Source organism: Strigops habroptila, chromosome 1 (assembly GCF_004027225.2).
Source record: "Strigops habroptila isolate Jane chromosome 1, bStrHab1.2.pri, whole genome shotgun sequence".
Classification (NCBI taxonomy): domain Eukaryota; kingdom Metazoa; phylum Chordata; class Aves; order Psittaciformes; family Psittacidae; genus Strigops; species Strigops habroptila.
The window spans coordinates 38,233,908-38,261,459 of record NC_044277.2 but is presented as its reverse complement, the minus strand read 5'-3'; the positions used below and the strand labels follow the sequence as shown (position 1 = coordinate 38,261,459).

Here is a 27,552-nt window from a genome sequence, read left to right as displayed (position 1 = left end):
GAATAATGCCATTGATAAGCCCTGAGAATTAAATAAATCATGTTGGAAAGGCTATTCATGACAATCCCCTTTTGTGAATTCTATAAAGTTAGGACATATGTGGTGTGCATTCTGGCAGACCCCAAGACAGGATTCAGTTTTCATAAACAATCATTCTTGAACATTTTTGTTGTATTTATTGAATAGCTCATCACTGTGCAAGGCAGAAGTCTGGAAGAAAAACAGTGCTCAGTTACTTAGCTCTGATACATTAATGAATAAAACCTAGGCAAAGAACAGGAAACAGTTTATAACCACCTTCAAGCCCTAACAGTAAATAAGCCTTGTCTAAATCTAGAACCACAGTCCTCCTCACCATAGTAAAAACTTGAAAAGCACAGTAAAACTGAGCGAACTTTTAACTTGCAAGAAAGTAATAGCTCTTATTTTTGTGTGCAGATCAACCTATAGAAGGAGACGAAATATATATTTTATTACTTTATAGGACTATTTGCCAAATTATGAAGACATGAATTTGCAGGGGGTGGTGAGTCTGAAACAAATCTACTGTGATCACATTAATGATGGCTTTGTGAGCACTCTGTGTCTAAGTGGCTGATATCTGAGTTGTAGTCCCAGCTCTGTTAAAAATCAGATTGCACAAATATCGCATACATTAATCTGGTGAGATTACACTTTTCTGTTTTCCACAGTAATAATAAACATCATGTAATGCTCAGCATTATTAGCCAGAGTCACTGGAAGGTCTCCTCTCTCCTTGAAAAAGAAGGGAGAGCACAGAGACTTTGAACATGAACCTTTAGCTCTGGCATAGGCTAGTATACGACTAAACGGTGCCCTTTAAATTTAAGTGGCATGTGGAACAACTTCCAGAGGATGGAGCATGCTGAGTGAAAAAGGAATATTCAGAATCAGAGTCAATTCTGTCCCGCCTCAATCTAAAACACTCCCTATTGAACTACATTAAACAATTATTTTCTAATATTTTAATGCAAAAATATGAATGGTTTTACTGGGGATTGTGCAAAGCTAGAGTAGACCTTCTCATAGAAATACTTAAGGAAAAAGAAATCATTTCCAAACTGCCAATTTTTTCATAATCATAGGATCATAGAATTGTTTAGGCTGGAAAAGTCCTTTAAGATCATTGAGACCAACCATTAACCTAACACTGCCAATTCCACCACTAAACCGTGCCCCTATTCACCACATCTACACATCTTTTAAATACCTCCAAGGATGGGGACAGCCTGTTCCTGTGCTTGATAACCCTTTTGGTGAAGAATTTTTTCCTAATATTCAATCTAAATCTCCCCTAGCGGAACTTGAGGCCATTTCCTCTTGTTCTATGACCTGTTACTTGGCAGAAGAGACCAACACCCATCTCACTGCAACCTCATTTCAGGTAGTTGCAAAGAGCAAAAAGGTCTCCCCTGAGCCCCCTTTTCTCCAGACTTGGTACTCAGTTTTGTTGAACCTCATGTGATTAGCCTTGGCCCATCAATCCATCCTGTCCAGATCCTTCTGCAGAGCCTTTCTACCCTCCAGCAGAGCAACACTCCAACCCAATTTGGTGTCATCTGCAAATTTACTGAGGGTGCACTTGATCCCCTTGTCCAGATCATTGATAAAGATACTAAACAGAACTGGCCCCAATACTGAGCTCTGGGTAACACCACTTGTGATCAGTCGCTAACTGGATTTAACTCCATTCACCACCACACTTTGGGCACAGCCATCCATCCAGCTTTTTCCCAGTGAAGAGTACACCCATCGAGGCCATGAGCAGCCAGTTCCTCCAGAAGAATGCTGTGGTAAATGGTGCCAAAGACTCTCCTAAAGTCTAGGTAGACAACATCCACAGCCTTTCCCTCATCCACTACATGGGTTACCTTGTCATAGAAGGAGATTACGTCAGTCAAGCAGGACCTGCCTTTCATGAACCCACGCTCACTGGGATGAGGAAAGTTGTCCTGTATGTGCCGTGTGATGGCATTCAAGTTGATCTGATCCATAACCTTCCTCAGCACTAAGGTCAGACTGACAGGATTGTAGTTCCTCAGATCCTCCTTCTGGCCCCTCTTGTAGTTGGGTATTACATTTGCTAACCTCCAGTCAACTGGGACCTCCTCGGTTAACCAGGATTGCTGATAAATGATGGAAAAAGCCTCAGGAAACCACTCCAGGAAACCACCAGCTCCATCAGTACTCTTGAATAGATCTCATCTGGACTCACAGACCTGTGCATGTGGTGTGGTGTAGGAGGCTGCTGACCATTTCCTCTTGGATTATGGGGGCTTTATTCTGCTCCCTAGCCCTGTCTTCCAAATGGGGGCTGGAAACCCAGAGAACACCTGGTCTTACTATTAAAGACTGAGGCAAAGACGACATTAAGCACCCCAGCCTTTTCCTCCTCCTCTGTTACTATGTTTCTCCCACATCCAATAAAGGATGGAGATTCTCTCTAGCCCTCCTTTTGCTGCCACATGGATCTCCACTCCCTACCTCTACTGAGACGGCAGACCAAAGGACCTCGCTAGCACACTGTCCCTCAAACAGTGGTGTGCCGCCCAAGGCCTGTATCTAGCGAGTGAGGTTTTATCCCTTTCCCTCTTCAAATCTAGTTTTGAGGTCTTTGATGAGCTCTGCTAACTCCTGTGCAAAGATCCTTTTCCCCCTTTCAGATAGGTTTAGCCCATTTGTTGCTATCAGGCCTGGTGTTCTGCAAACTGACTGATGACGTCTCCCTTTAGAAAACTTGAACCACTAGCAAAATAAGTACTGTATTCCTAACCGGAAAAATCACTGCAGTGACTGCTGGAGATGCTGTTTCACAGTTCCTGTATGATAATTGACTTTCTCAGCTGAAAGACATCTCGCTCTATGATGGGAGCCAAGGTTGGTGACAACAGAGTATATAATGGTAACTTTGGACTTCAGAGTTCTGAGATTAATGCACAAATGAAAGCAAGGATGTAAAGTACATTAGTTTTAACATCCAAATATCCCTAGAACACCATATTTGGGTTTCCAGGCATTTGAAGTTTTTCGCAGACATTTTTGATTAAAAAAGACAGTTTCTGTTGAAGAAAATTATGAATCTACAGTTAGTTATGTCTATAAAGGTTAATATAAAAGTCAGGAAAGAGAATCTATGTTATGGCACTGTGTTATGGGAAACACGGGTCTAGAATCAGGATAGTACTTCAGCTAGGTCTTATTTCAAGACTTGCTACTGTGTAAGCTCAGCTTGGCCAGGATCAAGCCCCAGCTAATGACGGACACCTGAGGCAGACTGAGGAATGCCTAGCATAGTGGAGAAAACAATTTATATGTTCTGCTTGTAGGGATTTGACACTTTCCATGTAAAGCTGCATCACATTTTTGCCCGTCTGTCATGAGCACCATGAAGGCTGCAAGTTCCTCAGGGCAGGAACCTGTTAAATACTTAGCACAACACAGGAGCTCCATGGTAATAATTACCACTGCTGTTAAATGCACTGTGGCATACCTGTTTCAGTATCCTTACTGTAACTCACATTTCTCTAAGGCTGTCAGTATAATAATGTTATACTGAATTGCAATAGAGTGATTTGGGGAAATGCGAGGAAATGGTCTATCAGTTTCCCTGATCTCCTGCAGTGCTAGGCAGCACTTTTGACACCCATAATCTACAGCCACACTCCGCTGCTGAGAATGAGAAAATGCGTTCATGCAATTAACATGTAACATCATACAGTAATCACTTAACAGGAACACTCTTAGCTTCCATGTGTATTATGATGATAACTGAAAAGCAAACACATTTCGCTTACAAAATTAAAAGCACCAGATCTTTCACGTGCAGTTTAACCACCTTTAGTTCAAACTGAAATCACAATTCCACATTTCATTTCTCCCTTGTGGAAGACAACTCTTTGATGAACTAATATAGGTAGGAGTCACCAGCAGAGATCTAGACATGAAATACCTCCTTTATAGTCAGATTTTTTCTCCGTGTATACATGCTGGAGAAGCATACTGCCTTTCCAGAAGCATCCCTTAGTGGTCTCCGCGCTCCACAAAAACACAGGTAGCTGTGGAGCAGACCGGCTGAGCAGATGGATTCAAACCCAAAGGTTAGGGCCCACAACAGCCTGTCTCACATATATGAAGTAAGAAACTTTTACACTCACTGTGAAGACACTGCTGTGATGGAAGTACTTGAGGTGCAAAATAAGGAAAAGGAATCCTGCTGCAGAAACTCAACAATCTTGTTGAACCTCAGGCTCTGTTACCTTCTAACTTAGGTTTTTCTACATGGAGCATGTGGAAAATGTAAAAAAGTCCATTTTTAAAGGACATTTTCCAATCAAAACTTTGATAAGTGTCCCAACACCTCCACAGATCAAATCTGTCTCATTGCTTATAATACAGAAGTATTAATAAAATTCTGAAAAGCAAATTTATATGCTTTATTTACACACAAATTCTTACTTATACTGGTAGACTTTCCACTACATTCCAACATAGAATTAAAAATGTTAGATTAAACTAGTACTTTCTTATATGCTTTTGTGAATGCATCACTACATAAAGAAACCTCTCCCATACATGGAATATTGCACATATAGAAACTAAAGTCTTATCTGGCTTTTTTTTTTTTTTAAGTATAAAATAAAAATTCCAGGTTTGCAGATGCTAAATGATGGACACATTTTCCATTTAAATGCAAATTTTACTTTTTGTTTTAATGGGATAACAAGTACTTTTCCCCAAATTTTTCAGACAATTTCATTCTGAAATATGGGATAAGGTTGGAGGGATGAGATCTGTCTAGATTTACTTGGTATAATTCTTAGTTAGATAACCTTGATGCATTTTTTTAATCCATGTTTTTTGATCATTCATTTTTGAAACGAAAATGAAGTGTGCTGTACACCTTACAAATTAAATGGGTAATAGAAAAGAGAAGACAGTTTACCTATAGCTATTTGTGCTTATGATGTGAGAAGGGAAGTGGATTTTGCAAAATAATGATCTCCAGGTAGTGTAAAATATAGGGGGAAAAAATGAGAGTTCAAGAGTAGCATTATAATGACCAAAATTCACTATGTGTTTTTTATTATGTCGGGAAAAACTCTTTTAAGAAATGGAAATCACTACTTTCTATTGATTCATGAACAGAATCTTCAGACATAAGTCATCAGTGTTGACACTTTCAAATACATAAAACGTGACATCTGCTCCTATAAACGCACTACACAGGCTGTAAATCATCAAAGAGAAAAACAGTTCAATGTCATTTCAGCCACTGTAAGCTATGGTTTACAACGGAGAGATAAAAATAGTCATACTGTCTCTATGACATCTAAACCACTTTTCTATGTTCTGATTTATCTTTGTGGTTGAACAACACACAATCAATTGTAAGCAACTAGTGTAGTTTGATTCCAGTCAACAGCAATTTTCTCCAGCTTTATCTTTTTTACCCCTCACTACACTGACTTTAAGTGCCCTCCTAAACCCACTCTTTCCCATGCAGTGTTTTCTGGAGATTCTGAGGACTTAAATTTGTCATTTTAAATTGTGAAAATACAAGAAAAAGACATAACTTACATTTAATGCTTTCCAAATACTTGTAAAATTCTTTTTAAGTATCACCATATCTGCATTCACACTAATGAAGAAAATATATATATGCATTTCTCAACACCGATATCATGCTCACTGTACTAGGTATTTTTTATCACGAATCATTCCTCACGAAAGAAAACAGTATCAAGTATCTTGATCCTTTCTTGAAAGAAATACAAAATTGTCTCCTATAGCTACTTTGTCAACTTAATTAGTACTCAAACCAGTATTCAATTTGCATAAAGTACTAAAACAGTTTTTCAAATCTTCAGTGATTTACTTCATTTAATTATGAAGTGAGAACATGACTATCACAAGTGGCATATTTTGTTATTATTAGCACCTAAGAGATCACAACATGCATTAGGATTTAAATATTTTTCATACATGATAAAGCCCAAGGAGGTGAATTATCTTAACCACTAGTATTTAGTATTAGCTTTTGCAGTAGAAATAAAACATTTATATGGCTAATGAAAATGCAAGGAATAGACACATCACCATCACAAGTGATGTGATGATCTTGCAATACACCACGCATGGGTAACCGCTAGCAAGCAGAAAGCAACAACAGAGCAATACATTAAAGAGCCAAAGCCCAGGCTGAGCAGGAAATAGTTTTTTCCATTTCCAGGTTGCATAATCTTCCTAACATACATAAAGACAAAATCACATACACTTCGATTTTGTTTGTGAGACTTGTATGAAGTTCTCTGAGCTTGCTGGGAAGGACATGAGCCTTGCCCTTGGAAGACCAGTGTTCAAGCTCTCACCATTAGACTATTAGACAGCCTGGAATCGATTTCACAAGCATGCACTTACCAAAAGTATCAAAAAAGTCTTCTCACTCAGAATTTCACTCAAACAATTATACTAATGCAATAAAAAGTTTTATCAATGAATTAGCTAATGGTTTTCCAATGACAACCAGTTCTTAAAACAGTCTGAACACATTGGTCACACTGTGAGTGTAGTATGAATATTACAAGAGGTTTTGCCCTCGTCCTGTCGCCTGTTATTGGCTGTTTCTTGGATTTTGCTTCCTTAAGCTATTTACTAAATGTTAACGTCACCTCTCACTTGTTCACCAGACAGGTGCACAGACCTTCTAACAGAATGGGAAAGTCATCTCCAAGCTGCAAATTTAATAGCTGCATGTCAAATCAGGGGGCTGGAGCACCTCCCGTATGAAGACAGGCTGAGAAAGTTGGGGCTGTTCAGCCTGGAGAAGAGAAGGCTGCGTGGAGACCTCATAGCAGCCTTCCAGTATCTGAAGGGGGCCTATAAGGATGCTGGGGAGGGACTCTTCCTTAGGGACTGTAGTGGTAGGACAAGGGGTAATGGGTTCAAACTTAAACAGGGGAAGTTTAGATTAGATATAAGGAAGAAGTTCTTTACAGTGAGGGTGGTGAAGCACTGGAATGGGTTGCCCAAGGAAGTTGTGAATGCTCCACCCCTGGCGGTGTTCAAGGCCAGGCTGGATAGAGCCTTTGGCAACATGGTTTAGTGCGAGGTGTCCCTGCCCATGGCAGGGGGGTTGGAACTAGATGATCTTAAGGTCCTTTCCAACCCTAACTACTCTATGATTCTATCATTCTAAATATGTACATCTGTGAACTTGCAGAAACACAGCCCTCAGCAGTTCACTTCAGGAGTGGTCCTGGAAATCCACCCAAAAGCCAGTATAGCATGAGCAGTACTGCCTACCCCAATCTGCTGTCAGAAACATCCTGCTTTGTTTGTGGTACCTGTAATTGACCTCAGGGACGGCTGTTGTTGTTTTGTGGCCAAATGTGCTATCTATCCTTCAAACCATATACTGGTAGCTATAGGGTATATTCTGCTGCATTAGTGACTGATACTTGATAGCAAACTCTTATGCACTATAGCACAGTACTGCCTGCATGAGCTACTATGTACATTGCCCGCTGACTTTTCCTCCTTCCCCATGTAACTTCTATAGCCTTTATGTGATACAGCTATTGCACTTTGGTTTCATAAATTCCAGCTATCAGAAACATTCAGGGAACTTCAGGGATTCAGCTTCAGTGGCGTCCAGAACTTAGCCCATTTAGTATGTCTTTCTTCCTAAATACTTGCTTGTACATTCCCAAAATATAGTGTGCTGTCAGCTAAGAAGCCTAGAAAGCTAAATCAGATTTCAGATATTTGCACCAGAGGTTCTTTCCAACTCTTTAACATAGTCATATGGTCTAGCTCATAGCAAGATTAGAAAGGCAACATTTTTTCACACATTTCTACGTAAAATCTTGATTTGTCATGTGCATGCGCACACGCACATACAGAAGCATACAGGAAATGAAGGGGTGTGTGTGTGCGCGCGCACATGCACATAAAAGCAGATGAGCAGATCTTATCTCTCTACTAAAGTGTCTCTTTTTCCTCCAACTACTTCCCTACTGAATGCTTCTTGAGGACAGGCAAAGTGTTCCCAGTTCTCGCTGAAACTCAGTAAAAACAGGGGAACACTCAACAGGTTCAAAACAGTTGATGCACAGACACACATAGAACTACACAGAACAGGAAGCACCATTTAATTTCCGATTTTGTAACAGGACAGGTCTGTACCTGAAAAAGTTTATTAACCTGATTAATAGGCTGCTTTTTGAAAGCTAATCTAATTATTTAATTAATTCCAATAACATATATTACCGCTCAATATACACCTTGCCTCTCTCCCTATCTGCTAAGAACAAAGAGATGTCTTATATATTGTAAATGGATACTTAAAACCAGTAAAGTACCAACTTTATCAGAACTAGTAGGAGTATTGTAAAACTTCTTTTGCTTTCATTGGAAAAAATTACCATATGTCTCGATGTTTGTTTCTACATTTGACTGGATGGCACAAATGTGTATTAATAACCCTCTTTCATAAGGGACAGTCCCAATGGCATTCTTAAAGCAAAATACCTGTTTTTTCCACTTTGTAGTTCCAGAAAGTTTCTCTAGATGGATGAGTTTCAAAAGATTTTACAGGTCTGCTTCAACAATCTCCATAAATATCCAGAATTTTCAAGAATTACAAACTGTAACAGGCTGGTAAATATTTTAGATGGGGGCTGAATGAATTTAGAAGCACCAATCTTTGAGACATCCCAGTGATTCTGGAAATCTCCATCTAACACTGGATCTGTGAAAATGCGAAAGCATCAAAGAATTCACCTACTGAGGCTACAAAAATAAATCCTGTAATGTCACTGGCTTGCATAGTTCCTTCCTAATAAGCAACGCTAAAAATTATCTCTGAATTCATAGAGTAAGGTGAAGGTGCTTTGCATTATTGGGTCCCTCATTGCTTGCAAACTTAGTTCTATGGCAAATCCTCCTGTCCACAAAGTGGAAGAGCAATTCTTCCAAACACTGTTCCATTTGCAGCTGGTTTTGAACAAAAACTTATTTGGAGGAGGGGGCACCCTTCATTCTGAGAAAAACTGAATGAACAGACTTGATACTTTTTCTTCTGCATGAACTCTGGAGCCCAATTGTTCAGGAAAATCTCCCCATCACCTTTATTAGGAGAACTTAGTGCCTTGTGACAAAAGGCCAACAGTGACACTGGGCAGCCCTCTCCTACCCTCTCCTAACTGATGCCAGTAAGCCCATTGTGGCCAAAACGCTTATTTGCACAAGTAATTTGTTCAATGACAAAATAAGGGCTGAACAGTGAACCATTATGTACAGGTGATGAAGATAAACAGCAAAAGGTATACCAAATGTAATTTATCTAGCATTACAGGATATCTTTATTATTTTCATTTTGTTGCTGTATTGGTAGAACTATCATGTAACTGAAGAAATAAATTACTATGTGACAAATTTACTAGTGTATAAAAGGAGATGTTTCTTACAAGTACTTAGAGAAATATACCGTCCTCCTGCTATACACTGAACTCCCACTGACATAAATGAAAGCTTTACACAAAGAGTAAATACAGGATGCATTCCTCAGTTTTCATGCAAAAATCTGCAGTCGAGGAAATATTTTACCTAACAGAAAATATTAGCTGACTGGGAGCACCTGGGGAACAGGCAACTCACATCTGACATACAAGAGCTGGTATGCAACATAATGCCTATTCTTTGTCAGTTCACAGTATAAGCATTAACATAGGCACTATTTATACAAAGAAACATTATTAATAGATTTATTGTGATTAAAAATTAATTTCAGTGACTTTAACATTTCTTCCACATTCGTTCACCTCCTTATCTGGATGATAAAGAATTCTGCTGGTATTGATTATTTTTTCATAATAAAAAGCCTTCAGCAGAGGATTTAGAACATGGTTTTTTGACTGAAACAGATAAACTGAAGGAGGTTTGGCTTTTGTGTTTATGTGGAAGTAGCTGTGTACTTCACGGAAAAAACCAATTTCCTTCAGAACTTAAAAATCTCAAATGTTATCTCAGAGAAAGAAAGAAAAAAAAAAGCTTACTTTGAAAACAGTCCTATACCTAACAAGTTTATGCACTGAACACTTATTTAATTTTCCATCTGTTGAAACCACATGGAAAAATGAAAGAAGGAAAAAGTTATAACATTAGACAGTAAGAAACGAGAAATGGTTAGAAAATTGATTCTTTATTCTTTGTTCTTTATTCACTGCAACAGGTTCAAAAATCTACACATACAGGCAGCAATAAGAAAGGATGGTTCACAGTGAAAGACTCATGAAAGAACCTCAGCTATTTGTCTTTAGCAGCTTCTCGCCCATTTTTCTCCAAAAAGCCTTGGCATCATCTCACCACATTTCCTCATGCAATCACATATGGCAATGCAAACAATATTTCTCTCCTTGAAATCTGCAATTTGCTGTGACTGTGTGAGCAAAGATCTAGGTTTCTCACAGTCCAGCCCAGTTAATCCACCCTTGGCTTCGCTGTAGCTAAGTTGTTTGCACATGAGCCCCATGCTAGGCCAAGTCGTAGTGCCCTAGACTGGATGCCTGCTTTGGGCTTCCTGGTCTCTGCAGGCAACGACCCTCCTTACTCAATTGGTTTTGCAAGCCTCCTGCTCTTACAGTAAGTCTGTATTTTGCTGAAACCATCTGTAAACTAAAAAACATGGACAATTTTACATTTCCTAACTACTGCTGGTTGACCTGAAGTATTACATGTCAAACTTGATACGCATGCTATTGGCCTCTTCGGCAACTGCTGTTTTCTTTCCTTTCTCTATTGGTGTCCTGCTGGCACCAATGAGACACACAGTTTAACAGAAGCACGGTGATCACACATCTGCTTTCACTTGCATTAACAGCTCTGCCTAGCTGTCATGACATTGAAAACCTGTTACTCCTAATTCATTATCTAAAATTATACATGAAACAAATTTTAGTTTTGTACGTGTATTGCTGCCAGTGGTTAAGCTTGTACTTGATGCTGAAGAAAAATCTAAGATCACTTGGGACTATCAACGGCATTCCCAGCCTCATAAAAGGACCATGGTCAGCATATTCTCATCCAAGCACGGAAGCTCAGTTTCCACGTAATAAGACTAATACATTGTCAAACTTAGGACTGAGTTTATGGCTGCTTGGAGGTGATTACAGATAATTTTTGAGACTTTGGGGTATATTTTCATGATAATGTGATTTGGCCACTGCAAAAGTTTAGGTTAATTCAGTTTAAGACTGTGTTCTCATAGGAGGTTTAATTACCTATTGATTTCAGCTGAACTGCTGCCCATCACCATAGTAGACACCTTTCGTGAAAAATCAATAGCAATATTAAGTCTCTTTTCAGTGTAAAGGCTCTGATTGGACTGCGGGCTAAAGAGGTTTGTTTTCCGTTTTATTGCTCCCACTCAGATTTTTTCAGCTGGATGTTTCCTTGAGAACCGCACCTGAATCCAGAAGCTGTTATTCATACAAACTGTTCCTATTAAAGCCTCATTTAGATAACAACTCTTTTAAATGGGTTAAATTTTGCAGTTCTGGACCTGACAGTTTCAGCCACTTCTGGTTTGATTTGCCTTGTGATTTTTGCACCGCCAGCCTGCAGGAGAGAGGAATTTACCCAGTGATGTACACCAACCAGTACAGTGAATTGTTCCATACGTTTTCAGTGGGTTTGTACCATCTGAAGCCAATTCTGAGTGAGAAGCATTCTTTACCTAATCAAATTTATTTAGTCAGACTAAGCAAGAAAAATGAAGTCATCTAGGGTTTGGGTTTTTTTATTTGTTTGGCTTACATAGTTAAGGAGAAAGGGGCAGAAATGATATTCGTTTTGGGAGTAAATTCAATTCAATAGTATTGAACAACTTTTATGAATTTCAAGATATCTTTCAGGAAAGCATTCCTTATACATTTTCATTTATCGTGTTTCTCTAAACCCTCTATTTTTAAGTTACAGTGGCCCAGAAATTGGTTTAAACCAAAACCATAACTTTCATGAGGCTCATTAAATAGTAAAATACATTCTTCACTTTTGTTTGTAAAACTGATATTAAGTTTTTAGTACTGGTACTAAATTGTTCTCAGTGCCAAACAGCATTTTACTGGATTTCCTCTGCCTGTGAGCTACGAAAAAACAAGTGAGTTCAGCTATGAGATCTTTGTTAGAAACTTTACTCCCACAGAGCAGTTTTGCAAAAAATCTGATATTCTCAAAGTTTAATGTTCAAATACTTCATTATAGCACTTCCAACCCTTTTTCTCACATCACTGATACGCTTTGCTATTTCCTGGCACACATGTTTAATAGTTTTCTTACTCTTAACTACTTCATCTTTGAGCAGGACAATAAAGCAAAACCACAGATTAATTTCATATAGGCTAAGATCTCAATCCAATTGATGGTACTTGAAAAAGCAATAGGAAAAATACAAACATCTACATTTCATCAGAAAAAATGATCCTATTTAAACAAAAAGCTTGGGAAGGATCAGCAAAAAACAATGGTCAATAAAGAAGTACATGACTGTGGCAGCTTTAACATTTGTATGATGATGACAGACACCAGTTAGTCTAGGCTATATTCCTAAAATTCATTTCACACTTGTTTTTAGTTTTTAGGATCACTATTCACTGAATGAGCCCAGAAAAAAAAAAAAAAAAAAAGGCAGCTTGTTATTACACATAACAGTTGAACAGTATGGATGAATGGTGCTACAGCACTTATAATTACACATGCACAAACATGATGAAAATTAGTATTACTGTAGATATCAAAAGCAAACAGACCTAATTAAAGAAATAGCTGCAACAAACCCAGATGCAACCCAAAACAAAAAAGGACAACTCCAAATCTAATGAATCCTTTGAATATTAATTACAGATTTCCTAACAATACACTGGGAAAGCTCTCTTGGAGAATTCAGTTTACTGTTTAACAGTTTCTGACTAATTTTATTAACCTGTACATCTGAGAGGATCAACCCCCTCTGGGTTTAATTAGAAGAAAATTCAATTTAAATCTAAATGTCAACAGTGGTTACTAATTATGGCAGGGCCCTGGACGAGACATCCAGTCTGTAATCAGGCGGTTCTCTGCTAACAATTAACAGTTTCTTTCTGAGTTATGAGTGCATTAGGATTTTCCTTTTTCTAAATAAATATGATTCAGCATGGGACACGACTAATATTAAGAGCACCTACTGCTATGTGCAGACATGCAGAAGAGGTTGCCAAATTAAATTATAGAGATTTCTCAAACATATAGTTGAATAATAAGCAGCTACAAAACTAGGTCAGGGTCGCAAGCAGTCGACCACAGCCCCTCCCCCCAACATGCAAAATAAATATACCCACTATCTCTGAATAGAAATCAGTCTTTTGTTATGCCCTTTGTCAGGAATACGTTACTGCAAAATGATATTTATTTCAACAGTCTTCGCAGCTGTGAGCAGGGCTGAATTAATCTTTCGAGAACTGATTTAATCTTCAATTTCATGTTTATGATTATGAAATGTAAATGTATTACTTTAAAGAAAAAAATGACGAAAAGCATAAATGTAAAAAGGCAGCTCTTTACCTACTGCTTTCACTTGCTCTGTACTAATGAAGCAAATAGCCAACTAACTCGTAAATAAAAACAGGTGTTGTAAAAATGCATTGTAGAAAAATATGTAGAAATACGAAAGCCTGGGGAGATGTCTAAAGTGAAATAATTTGAAGATCTAACCTGAGCAGCAAATATGTAACTTTAGACAAGAGAATTATCTGAACACAGAAACACAATCAAAATTAGAGTGAGAATAAAGGGTTTAGTCATTTAACTTCAAACCAGCCCCCGCACTCTCAATGCTACTACTAAGGACAATACCGAAAATGCTGATTACAGCTGAGCATTGCTATTGCTCAGCTTAGTGATAGCTTTTTTCAAAAATTACAACAGTCTTTTCTGAACCATTTCATTCTGATGACTTACTAATTAATTACACCCATAGCCATAAGGTAACCGTGCTGGAAGTTGTTGACAAATTTGTGTCATTTCATCTTGGGAATTACCAACCATTGTGCTCAAATACTCCAGGCAAACATATTTTGAGATTTCTACTGGTAATTTCTAAAAATGACTGTTTATGAGTGGGGAAATCAGAACTCAGAGACAATCTGTCTGGAAATACAGAGGCAGTCCTATGAGTAGCTTTAGTTGTAGTATAGCCGTAACAATCAAACATGCTGGTCTTTGGCTGCTCTTTGCTAAACAGGAAAGCTGTTTGCTTTCTATGCTAAAAAAAAAAAAAAAGTTTAAAAATGAAACACACCCCCCTAAACAACAACCCTCTTTTGTAAAGAGCATGTTAAAAATTATGTATTTGACTTCATTTTTAGCATATGTTCTTTGCACATTTTTTTGACCAAAGGCCACCAAGTGGCAAATGAACATGTTAGCATCGTTGCTGATAAATGCTTCTGTAAGATACTATAATTACAGCTTCAGATACATTCTTTAGTAGTGAAGACACATAAATCACTTAGGATGTTGTGAATGCAGTTCTTTAATTTGATTTAGACTTATATTTTTCAAATTAAACCCTAAACCTGAAATCCCTTATCCATGTGCATGACTTTAAATATGTAAACAGTTTTATGCCCTCCTCATGGCTGGTTATAGAACAAAAATAAAGTATATATGTATATATGTATGAAACACTTCTAAGCATGCAAGCAGGTGTTTATTGTTGAGCAAGGGCTTAAAACACCTCTATTCAAGAAAGCACTTATGGATATTAAATACTGCATATTATGTATATTATGTAAGGCTTTCCTGAATAACGATAAATCAAGAACATCTCAAAATTAAGCATCTGCTTTCTTCAATTTCTGAACCCATGTGGCATTTTTTTTCTCAATAATGAAAAGATTATGCACATTTTAAAGTATAATGCAGAATATGGCTCTTAAAACCTTATGATGGAGTGGTTGCAGAAGATATTCTACAAATGTAACACTTGAACCTGACAAGAAAATTACGCAACCATGACTACATTTGGATGCACCAACTCAGATTAACCGCATGCTCTCCACACACTCCAATGCCTGTTGATACTGGCAGCTATCTATACGAATGAACTTCAGCAGTCAGATTGAAAGTGGGTGGTTTAAGCCTATTTTTGTCACAACGAACGTTAGATACCTGGCCTCTCTTGCACCACTTGCTCCACCCCACTCTTCTACAAACGTACGTCTTTCTCCACCAAGTAAAAGGGGAATCAGGACACCTCATCTTCTAATCTCACAGCCTGAATAAATGTGTGAAATTAGGCAGGATTGATAGCAAGAAATAATTTCCAACTCATCTCTGAAATTGTTACTTAGCTTCTGGGAATGGAACAAAAAAGAGGGAAGAAAGGACAAGGGACTTTCCTCCCTCCCTTCTTAAACTGTGTACAGAAGAAAGAGAGAGAAAAATAAAAGAAGCCCAGGATCGATTAGGCCAAAGATGGATTGCCCAGAAAAAGGGTGACTCTTCACCTTAGAAGCAGAGGGCTTGGTGCCCAGGTCCCACTCTCCTACCTCTTCATTTACTTTATCCAGTGCCTCCTGCATTCTGGAATAACTCAGAAACTCCAAGCACCAGTGAAAATCTGTGATTTATGTGATGTCCTTTCTTCTCCACATTTGTCAGCAAAGGGATGATTGTTTCAGGAGGGAAAAAAACAGTTTTGTAACTGAACTCAGCCCTCCCCCTCCTCTCACCCCGGGTGATTATTACACTTCTCGGGTGGTTAGATTCATGCATCCTTTAGTTTCATGCCTTGTAATACTTCCTGAGGCATGAAACAATCACCCAGAAATACTCTGCTGGCTGTGCTTTCTTATTTGGTTACTATCTTTGTGTGAAATTTTGGCCTCTGTGAAGTCAGCAGAAGTCTTGCTCTCAACGAAAATGGGGCAGGGCTTCACACTTCATGTTTCTAAAATACTCCCTGCTTTCAGTTCCTTTAGTATTTCTATTTTATACTACTATTGCTAAAATTGCAAACTGTGATAACCAATGATGTAAAGAATTTTGTAAGATCAAAATTTCAACATTAAATCACAAGCTAAGGAACAAAAATAAACATTTCTATTTTCTACCATGCATACTACAAAGTGTAATTTAGAAAAAAATAGCAAATCACAATTAAGATGATACTTTTTAGCCTTCATTAGGCAAAGGCAAGTGTCTCTATGTATTTTCCCATCCTTGAAAGAGTCTATTTCTTCTCCATGTTTAACTGAAGTTTTAGTTGAGATCTTTTGATAGAACCAAAAAGGAAGTTCTTTTAACCACAGCTCAATAATAAGGTGAATGGAAAAACACTTGGTTTCCTTCTGCTTCAACTGTTTACCTTGATCTGTTTTAAGCAAAGAGAAGAGAGACAGATTCTGTACATATTCTTCATTACATAACAACCACAAGTTCAACCAAAAAAAACCCCTGTAAAATACTGTTTTGTTCTCATGATTGAACTTCTACAGTTCTGACTGTTCTTAGCAATTCTACTTGCACCTCAAAACAAGAAACTGAAGACCTTTAATTTAACATCTAAAAGCAATAGCAAAGGACTACTTAATATATAGCCATGAAGTGTAGACCTAACGGCAAATCATTGTAAATGAAACTAAGGAGAGCTATAAATTATTCTGTGAGCAACAAAGAGAAATTAAAAACTACAGTTATGTGCTGGTGAAAGAAAATTTGACATGATTTGGTAGGACTGAAACCTGGCATGACAAGTCAGATGACTGAAACCTAAATAGGAAAGACAGACGGGAGGAGAAAGAATGTGGGACTCCACATTAAAGGTATCATTTACATACTTAAGACTTACAGGCTAATTCGTAATAGTTGTATCTGATTGACAACAATATCAGGTCTTTTATAGTTGCCAACACAAATGAGAAAATAGAGGAGCAGGCCTCTAAAAATTACTTAGAAGTACGTGTAAATACGTAGAAAATCGCACAGGTTTCTGAAGACATAAGCTGGTAGACTTCTGATGCTACTGAGAAATTATTTTTGAAGTGTCTAAAAATTATAGATCCATTCCCAACCTAAAAAGTAAACCAAGCAACTTAAAATCATTCAGTACTAGATCTCAGTGTGATAGATGAAAATAACCTGATCATTGCCTAAAACTGGCGGCTGCTTATGTTAGAGTGATCACAAATGAACTTCAATTACAACGTGCAAGACGTATGATGTATATTTTTTTCTCTGTAAAAAGTCAGTGCTGCCAAATAATTTTAAAGACACAAAAAGAACAGAGCAAAGTAGGTATTTTAATGCAAAAGAATATTGAAAATCAGACTGTAAAACCCACAAATCCTGCAGCCATGAAAGAAGGATTCTGCGCGTGTGTGTGTGCGTGTGTGTGTGTGAAAAAACATCCGAGCTGAGAGGAAATGTAGTTGGAGCAATTTTTTCTTTCATATATGGCAAAAGTGAAGCTGTGGAAGCTTACAGAAGTAAAGGCAAATCAGCAGTTCAGAATGCAGACCACTGATTATGGAAGTCAGCAATCTGAAGAAAAAAAATATTTCTGGTATGGTTAAATAGAGTCATGGACTAATGACATCTGGGCAATGGCACAGGTCTGGTCCCCAAAGTTGATAATGACATTATCAGTCGTGATACAGAAGATAAGTATGTATAATACATATTTCAGCAAGTGATATATTCATCATTTTCCGTGACAACCAAGCACTTGTGATTTCCTTTGTAACTATGTAGGTTACTAAACAGCTAAATTAAAATGAAGTAAAACACATTAAATTCACCGGATTAGAGAGCTTATACCCAAGGGTTCAGAAAGGACTGGCTCAGGAGATCTTGCAGCACTCCCCTCACTTTTTTTTTAAATAGATTTTGAAACACTGGAGAAGTTCCAGTGTATCGGGGACAAAACACCTAGTATACCAATATTTGAGAAGCATAAATAGGATACGATCAAACAAGACTCAGCCTGAATCTGAAATCATCAAAGCCTGTTAAATGATGTCACAAAAAATACTAAAAGGGCAGGTGAACTAATGGCTTTGAATTTGATTTTACAGAAAAAGAGTCTTCCCAAAAAACCCCTACTAACTGGCAGATCACTAAAAAAAATTGCAAATGGGGAAGTATCATTCAGGTAAATGCTTTGAGGCATGATGTTCTCAACCTGATGCTATGCAGTATCTCTATCACTCACCCAGTAAAAGTTGGAGGAAATGTAAAGAGCTGATGAAGTTGTAAATAGCAAATGGGGAAGATAAGCTATAGAATGGTATCTGGAAAGAGTACTCATTTGAACTGCATGTGAACACAGTTTTGTACATGTTGCTTTTATAAATGAATGACAGCAGGCTGGAAAATAATAATGATGTAAAGTCACCTGCACAAGAACTGCCAGAGTAACCGTGGTAAGAACCATGTAGGCAAGAGGAGGAGAATGCTCTCCTGTAAGTGAGAGAGTAAAGAATGTCAGCAGCTCTGCAACAAGTCATCAATAAGACCAGTACTGGAATATCATGTCCAATTCTGACATGTCTACACTTCAAGTAATAGCCTGAAGTATTAAGAAACAATCAGGAGCCAAAGCAATGATTCAGAGTGTCAGACTACGTAAATTCCATTTTCAGTGGTTTACTGAAAATAAGGTTATGTGATGCTTTCAACATCAACTGCAAATATCAACTCAAGGAAATAAATCTGTGCTACTGAGAAGTTCTTCATCAGTAAATAAACACAGAAAGAGCAAAACTTCCAAATTTGGAACAGGTAATTCATGCCAAACAGAAAGCACACACATTTGATTGAGAATACTATCCCATGGAAGCAACTTACATAGAAACATGAAGTATTTTCCATAGATAGAAACTTTAAATTAAGACTGTATGAACAAAACAGAAGTTCTGATGCAGAAGTTTCTCAGTGTGATTCATTTCTTGGCCTCTGTGTGCATGTGAGTTCAGTCTATGTATAAGAATAGCACCTTATAATTCAAAAAACCTACGTCTAAGCCACAGGTTTTTATTGAAGTTACCAACAAAAGCTGATCTATTATCCAGGATGATATGTAGCAGCTCATCTGTACTGATGAGTATAACAAATTCAAGATGACAGGAGTTTTGTCAGGTAGACAAAACCTTAGCAAGGGTTAGAAAGCCAAGTGTTAAAAGTTGCAGTCTGCATCCTTGGAGACTGCTTATAAAAGCCCTGCTATTATCTAGCAGTGGGTCATCCTAAAAAGCTCTAACATCTGCCTTTTCCCTGCAAGCATGTGTAGGGGGGACATCAGTGAGTCTAGTAAGAGCCAGATTTAAACACCTATGTTATCATAGAGAAGATAAATATATGACGGCTCACAATGCCCCATCCCTTGACTGTTTGTCTGTAAGTAATGGCAATACAGGTCTCAAGTGATCTCTAACCTACCTCACTGATGCAGAGCTAAGTACTTGTAGACAGTTTCCAACTGATTACCACCCAACCTATTCTTAAAGCAAAAGCCCTTCAATGAGGGAGTTACCACAGTATTTCTATGTATCCTTTTCCAGAATTTCATCTCCATAAATTTTACAAGCTGAAGGTGGTTATTATCTCTCATCTTCATGAGTTAATATTCTAGAACTTTCATTCTTCTTGCCTTTTTTTCTGGATTATGTCTAATTTATCTTCATCATTCCCAGAAGTACTCCAGCTCTGTACGGATGAGTGCTTACTAGAGTTGCGTAGTTTTTGATGGGAAACTTCTTAAGAGTTATAGAAACATGCAGAGTCTTGAATTCTCAAAAGCATCTTAACATTTCCTGAAGTCTGCTAGCACTGGACACCTAACAATTTGAAGATCAAGGGTATACGAAGTTTGGCCTCACGAATTAGTAAAAGATTCCTTAAGGTCAAGTCCCAGAACTCCATGTGGTCAGGAAAGACCACAGTGCAAAGCAGCAATTTATCTGTAGAGCAGTTGGCTAAATTACTTCAGCTGTTGAGTAGAGCTAATAGTATCTTACGCTATGAAGCATGGGATGCATGCTAAACTCACCACAAATCTCCAAAAGGTTTGACGAGGCCAGTTCACAAGGTCCTCTATTCATTCAAACTTTAAGCAAATATACACGCAGGACAATTATAAGGCCAATATTGGGAACAGCCTTTTACATAGGTACACAAGATCAAACAGTTTTTTAAGAAGGTAATTGCCATGCTGTCATTGTGAGTGGGCAAAAAAGTCAGAGCAAATGTCCAGTTAGTGAGCTTGAGAAACAAAGGGTTTAGCCCTGCACAACTGACAGATCTAATGTTAATTGTTTTGCTTTGTGCAGGCACTGAATAAATAATAAATCAGAGTCTTGCAAGGACTGAATAACTGTCAATTACCTAAGACAAGCACTGGGTAACTACAGGAAAAACATGAGTATCAATGCCTCTGCTCAATCCAGAGCTGGATTCAATACCTGGGATCCCCCTTCAACATACAAATGACATCAGGAAAAGGCAGTCTCTTCCAAGAACAGTTTCACAGTACTTACACCCAGGAAAGGCAATGATTTATTCAGCACTAGTAAAAAAATGAGCACTTCTGGATATAAGAATAAGCATAATTTTAGGCACTAGGGAACTTACGTTGAAAAGTGCTTTGAAAATGGCAGCATTGTGGAGCTGGGTCTCAACTTTGGGCACGGGTTTGAAGTTTTAGGGGCCAGTACGTAACACATCCATCCTACGTAGAACTCTACCTACCCTGGGCTGAAACAGTGTGGTGAAAATGGTTAAAAAATGTTGGTTTACACCACAGATGTCAAAGAACTTGATATTGGGGAAAACCCTGTGCATGTATGTGAAGAACATATTATTGCACTGCTCCACTTTATCCAGTTGATGTTGCTTCTTTAGCATATTCTTATTTGTGAGACCAGAAACATACTTCCTACTAGATCTAAAACCATTCTAGGTTTTAAGCACTGCAATATCTCAAACTGTTTCAATTTCCTTCAAATTCTGAAATAAGAACAAAACCAGCTTTAATATTTATGTTTTCAAAAGGATGATGATGACTTTGGAGTTCTCAGTTAAGAAGCTACCTTGAGACTGTTACAATAGCAAGGGAAAATAGTAAGTTGCACAATCTTGACCTTTTAAAATGTTCTCTAAGATATCATGTAAAAAAAAGTATAATATTAAATAAGAAATTTGTTAGCCTTCAGCACAGAAGCAGGTTTATTAGCAAACAACTAAGTGGAACAAAAAATCTATAACCCCGATCTTATTGAAATAATTACAGAATCTTTAATGTCCCAGTAGGCATATACGGAGAATAAGATGGAGCACACAGAAAGAGCACAGTAATGAAAACAGACAGAAATAGGCCATTCATCCTACCTTTTACTTAGTGCATACAAATGACTGTCAAAAGTATAAGACAACACAAAAATGATTATTGATCAAAAACCAGTCAAAATTTCTTCTGTACTACTACATTTTAGGAATCTGTGGGACAAAATTAAAATCAAACCTCACATTCCTGATGAGAAAATATTTTATTTATCTGCATGTATAACTGGTGCTTTCTAAAAACTATGTAACATTGCAAAGTCAATGGTAAATCTATTTGAAGAGTACACACTTAAAACTAAAAGAATCTCACAATTTAACTACTTTCTATGTTGCCTGTATTATATCCAGTACAGAATTAAAATACACATGAATATAGTTTGCAAAATTTAATCACATGAAGCGAAAACACATAGATATATTCAGATATCACACCGAAAGCAACAGATGAGATGATCTGGCTAGCTACAGTAAGCAGAACAATATGTCCAAGCTGGCAATCCCTGTAGCAACCTTCTCTTTTGCATTTTCTTTAAAATTTATTTGGCCTCGGATACAAAACTTAATGGCACAGAGGAACTTTGTCACAAGCCAAAGCAAGGAGCACCATGTCACTGTGCTTCCTTGGAGCAGACTAGAAAGCAGCATGTCGCTCCTCCACCCTCTCCCTCTGCCCTTGGGATGGGCTGAGGTAGTTGGAGTTGTTCAGCCTTGTGGCTTTTCAATATATAACGGGGGCTTACAAGACAGATGGAGAGAGACTTTTTACCAGCGCCTGTAATGACATTACAAAGGGCAACAGTTTTGAACAGTGAGAAGTTAGATTTGGACTGGATACAGGGACGATTTTTACAATGAGGGTGGTGAGGCACTGGCACAGGTTGCCCAGAGAAGTTGTGGATGCCCCTTCCTTGTGCGTGTTCAAGGACAGGTTACATGGGGCTTTAAGCAAGCTGGTCTAGTGAAAGATATCCCTGCCCATGGCAGGGAGGTTGGGCCAGATGATCTTTAAAGGTCCCTTCCAACTCAAACCATTCTACGATTCTATGATCTATGATTCCTGTAACCCCAGAAAGACGTAACTGTTCTGGGTACAGACAGCAACCAATTCTCTGGAAGACAGAGCTAAGCTCTCACCCTCTTCTTGCCCCTTCCTAAAAACCTGAATGTGGAGGGGGCATAGAAGCTTTGTAGAAGCTGCTTGCCACGTGCTGCAAAATACACACCAAGCCTTTGGTCTAAAGAACAGGAAGCCACCTTCCTCATCCTTCCTTTCTTCCAGGACAAACAAGATACTACACAACCCTAAAATAAACTAGGTATTTCCCCTTTCTTGTCTCCCTCTATATATGCTAAAATTAGCTTCTTCACATTCCTTCAATCAAACAACCTCAGCAATGCTTTCACATAAACCCATGGTGAGCCGTCTTCACCCACACAAGGAAATCCATAAAATGTGTTTTGCTAAAGTGAACAGGATAAAGTTGTTTCTAACCTCACTGCCCACTGTGGGTAGCTACTGAAAGCTATTGAAAGCAACTCCCAGTTTACAGAACTCAGATTCCTAGATGGCATTATAAAAGAAATATCTTCCCAATAGATAGGGGGAGTAACTACTGTTGTGAAGGAAAGGCTAAATTATATAGAATGCTTCACAGCATAATGTAATTGTAAAAACACTTCAGAAACACTTTGATTTAAATCTTCCACATTTCATGCATAGTGCTATCCATTCCCTTCTTTTCCTCCTATTCGGGAAGAAATACTAACAATCCCACATATAAAAGCTGACCAAGAAATATTTTCAGCTGCCATTCTCGTTACTTTTCCCGGGGGGGAAAGGAAGTAACTCACATTCCTGTCATTGCAGGAAACAGAAATTTTCATTGTAAGAGAAGTTTGCAAAGGAAAGGGCTTCATCACACTCTCCTAATTCTACTAGGCTGAGATAACAAACATCCCTGAGATTTTTTTTAATTGTTTCTCTGCACAGTAAGTAAACCCACAACTCCTTAAGGAGAAGCTTCTTAATGACAGTTTCTTAATGACAGCTTCTTAATTTCCAGTTCCAGCCCTGCTTGCTTTAATACTTTTAACCACTTAAGACTGCGTTGGGGTTTTTTGTTTGTTTGCTTTTGTTTGGTTGATTTTTGTTTGTTTTTCTTTTTGTTTTTTACGGAATATACTTAATTTTCCAAAATAATTTCAACTCCCTATGTGTATTCCAATTTTCAATAACAACACTAACTGTTGTCTAGAGATTAAGTAGTGCTACTTCATACTAATAAAAAAGGGGGGTTTACAATCATTATGAGTGGGACTAGTGTTCTAGTGGCTCATATCTTCCTGTTTCAGGAACTACCATGCTTCCTCTGACCTACCAGAGCAATAAGCACTTCCCTCATCTTTAGGTACCTGCTGGCCAGGTTGTCATTCGTACTGTGCCTCTTTTACCCTGCTCTAGCTGTGCAGCAGCATTCCAAGGAAGGTATACCTTGCTTCTGCAGGACATAAAGTGCCCTCATTGTAGGGAAGAAATGAGGTAGGTAAGTCACATTACAACTTGACAAGGGAAAGAGAGAGGGAGAGATGTTTTTGCTATTTATTGTGAAATGCCAAAGAAAAATTATCATAAGTTACTTATTTGGAGATTATACAAAAATGCTGAATGGGAAATGAACATTATATTTAACCCAGCTACATGGCATCTTAAAATTACCTATATTTCTGGTGATATTGCAAATCTTAATGTTCTCTGCAGATGTCTTTAAATTTATGTTAGTGATCGGAACAAGTTTTCACTATAAAAGTCTATGGTACATTCAGAGCCCTTTAGCAGAAATTAAATGCTAATATTATGGGCTATAATTAGAATACAGTATGCATTTGCTCTAAAGATGGTGACTTCATGCATTCTGAGATTTCTTACTACTTACTAACATTATTTTAAAGGTATGTTATTCCCCTCTTTTGACTGTGAGGGCACAAATCAGAACAAACGCATTATGAAATGCTTGAAATTCTTTATGCAGCTTCTCAAATGCTCACAATACTCTTATTAAAAATGCATAACAGTGTTCTTAGAAAGGGTCAACATTGTGCACTTTGATTTAACAAAGGAAATGCTTTGCTGAATGTTTTAGACATTTCTCTATGCTGCATAAGGGTAGCAGAATTTCTGCTCAGCTCCTTCATCAAAAATTAGGGATTTGTTTCTGTTTGGAAAACAGACCAGTCTCCAGATACACACTAACAACAAGGCAAATATTTACATGTTATTATAGGCTTAGCTTACTCTAGTCAGGGAGGTTCTGTTCAAACGTGATGGGCGACGGCCATCTGTCAGTGAATGAGATTTTTAAGTGGTGGCGAATACTCAATAGAAGCATGGAAGGAACCCACACCTGGTTCCCACACCACACTGCTTCTCCAGACACAACTGCTTGCTCTGCAGGCTGCACTGTCCATCTCAGGGCACTCCAGCAAGGATGATCTGCTTGGTCATTGGCCATTTCTACCCTTTCCTACCTTCCATCAGATGCACTTTGCAGGATGTAGGCCTCAAACAGTGTTCCCTAAAGTCACTGTTACACAATTAATCACACACAGTTTATTAAGTTTCAGTGAGGCCATCTCCTGCCCATCCGAATCCTATATATAGGGTTTGTTTATATATATATAAAGGCTGTCCTTTATATAGGAGAGCCTCAGAAGCATCATAAGCCAAAATAAATTGCTATAAATTATGACTTTGTCCCAGCAGAGATTGGGACTCATGATGGATAATTTTTGATTCGGTCAAGACCTGAGGTATTCTAACACACATTCATTAACAATATCTTTGCAGAAGAACTGTATGATGCCCCTTCACACTGTGTTTGCAAGACCAAATACAATGAAGACACAGCCACTCATCATGGAAAGTGTAGGTGAAGCCTGAACCTCCACATCCACCTGTAACTCTGCTGATTTTAGCAAAGCTACTCCAGGATGAGGCTGGAGGGCTTCCACATGCCATACAGCCTAGCTGGAGCTCACTAAGACAACAAATTCCAGCTCATCTTCTCTTCATTTAGGTAGCATGCAGTGACATGCTTGAGGCCGCCTCTTCTGCTGGCGCACCCATGGGTCTTGGTGCTCCCTGAACCTACCTTTTCTCTCCCTCACTTGGTGAACCAGGATGGGGAAAACCACAGTGGTTGAATGGCAGAGTCAAGGGCTGAATCTTAATCCTAGAGACCTCATGCATTCCCACAGCGATTTTAGGTCAGGCCAAGAATCAGCAACTGACACCAGACGTGCACCCCAGCCTAGAGTGTGGTCTTGATATTACCAAACTCTTCAGACCAGAGACTTGGCCAGAGTGTACACTGACTCCTTCCTCTGTGACTGCAGCATGCAAGACAAAAGGGTGAGCTCCCCAAATTTGCTCTGAGATGGAACTGGGATCAGCCCTAACACACAGGCAGTTCTGGGAGTTTGGAAGTGTTTACAGATTCCCTCATCAGAGACAACATCTTTGAGGATTATGTTCCCAGCCATCAAACATGGAAGGGGAAAACAGCCAATTATTTTGTATTACTTTGGCTCCCAGTACGTGCTAAATCAGTCATAAGATCATCTGCAGCCTGTTCTGAGGTTTGACAGCTACTACACACTTTCAAGTTGATTGCTACCAATTTGGAGCCTCTCAGAAACAAACATGGACAACCTGCAGATAGAGAGATTCACACATTTGGTAGAAGTGCCTTCAAAGCTGAAGTTTGAAAGGAAAGTGCTAATATTAAAAGGCTATAAAAAGATACCATGGAATAAAAAAACCTGTAGAAATATTTTTTGACAAATTATAGCTCAAATTCTGAAAGAAAAAGTTACTGAAGGTATGTAAGCCTACATGTAAATAAATGCATGTATATATGTGTATAGATACAATATGAATGACAGATTGGAACATCTGATCTACATACCAAAAGATTTTGAGCAGATTGTTAATTTATTTTAAACTGCATAGTAACACTTCTAAAATACACTAATCACAACAGTGTAAATACTCTTTAAGACTGGTGTGACATACATATTTAGCTGACTTCGTGTTTTCTGGAATTAAAAATGCAGGTATCAAAACTTTTTTTATAATCTGATGTATTATCATCCACGAAAAAAATTAGAATGGCATCAGGAGATTCGAGAATGCTTGGCAAAAATAATTTCCCATATGTATCCTTGAAATAAGAGATATTTACATTTCATTGTCAAATGACATGTTATCCTTAAAGCAAGTGTAGATAATATTTTAAGGATGTAATTGTCAACTATGAACAAAAAAAGATAGTGAGAAATTAGATTTTGAGTATAAATAGCTTGATCATGGTTAAGGACTGTGCTATACAAGCCTGGTTTAAACTAACAGCAACACCCCATGGGTTTAATTTGTTGGCAAGAAATGTATGTCAAGAATCAGGCAGTTCATTTAAGTCCGTTGGAAAACCTTTCCTTCTAGTTTTAGCTTTATCTAAACTTGAAACACCATTCTAAATTTTGGGGTAATTAAAAAAGCATTGCTTAATTTTCCACAAATTTAGTCCACCTGCTTCAGGTAAAAAGCTCAACTTCTCTCTAAAGATGCCTTTTGAGACATGTGATGATTTATTAATTTCCAGATACTGAAAATCATACATAGATCTTCACCCTCATTTTTGATACCACGTGCACTTTCCTCTTTGACTTTCCATGCTAGGTCTCCACTCAGCTGCTTAAAAAAATACAAGAAAAACAGCTCTGAGAGCTGGAACCTCAGGAATCGAGTATCTAAAATGGTACTTGCACAGATTTCAGATCAGAGACCCCAATTCTGAAAATGCCTACTTAGTTCATGTGTAACAATGACAGACTTCATTTTCTGTTAATACCTTATTGCCCAAATGTCTAGTGCTTCATCTCTGAACACAACCAGAGGTTCTTCAGTTTCATAGAGAATAGCTTATCCGGTAATTCATATGTAGCTCCAAGAAGAATTCAACAATCAACAGTCTGACTGCTTAATAGATTTCAACATTTCACTTTTTTTCTGGATTAAGCCTAGCACAATTTTTGTAATAGGAAAAAACCACTATTAAACTGCCATTCTTTATTTGTCTATTAGCATACTGTCATTAATGA

The 27,552-nt window shown here is 38.0% G+C and overlaps 1 protein-coding gene and 1 long non-coding RNA gene across 4 annotated transcripts in view; one reads left to right on the top strand and one right to left on the bottom strand.

Moving 5' to 3' along the window:
• The window catches only part of TOX (thymocyte selection associated high mobility group box), a 231,268-nt gene that overhangs the window by 143,176 nt on the left and 60,540 nt on the right, over positions 1–27,552 (bottom strand). The window lies entirely within an intron of this gene.
• Positions 2,476–7,521, top strand: LOC115614334. Its single transcript, XR_003993686.1, has 3 exons — positions 2,476–2,561; positions 3,074–3,076; positions 7,511–7,521. It is a non-coding gene; the product is annotated as an uncharacterized LOC115614334 (long non-coding RNA).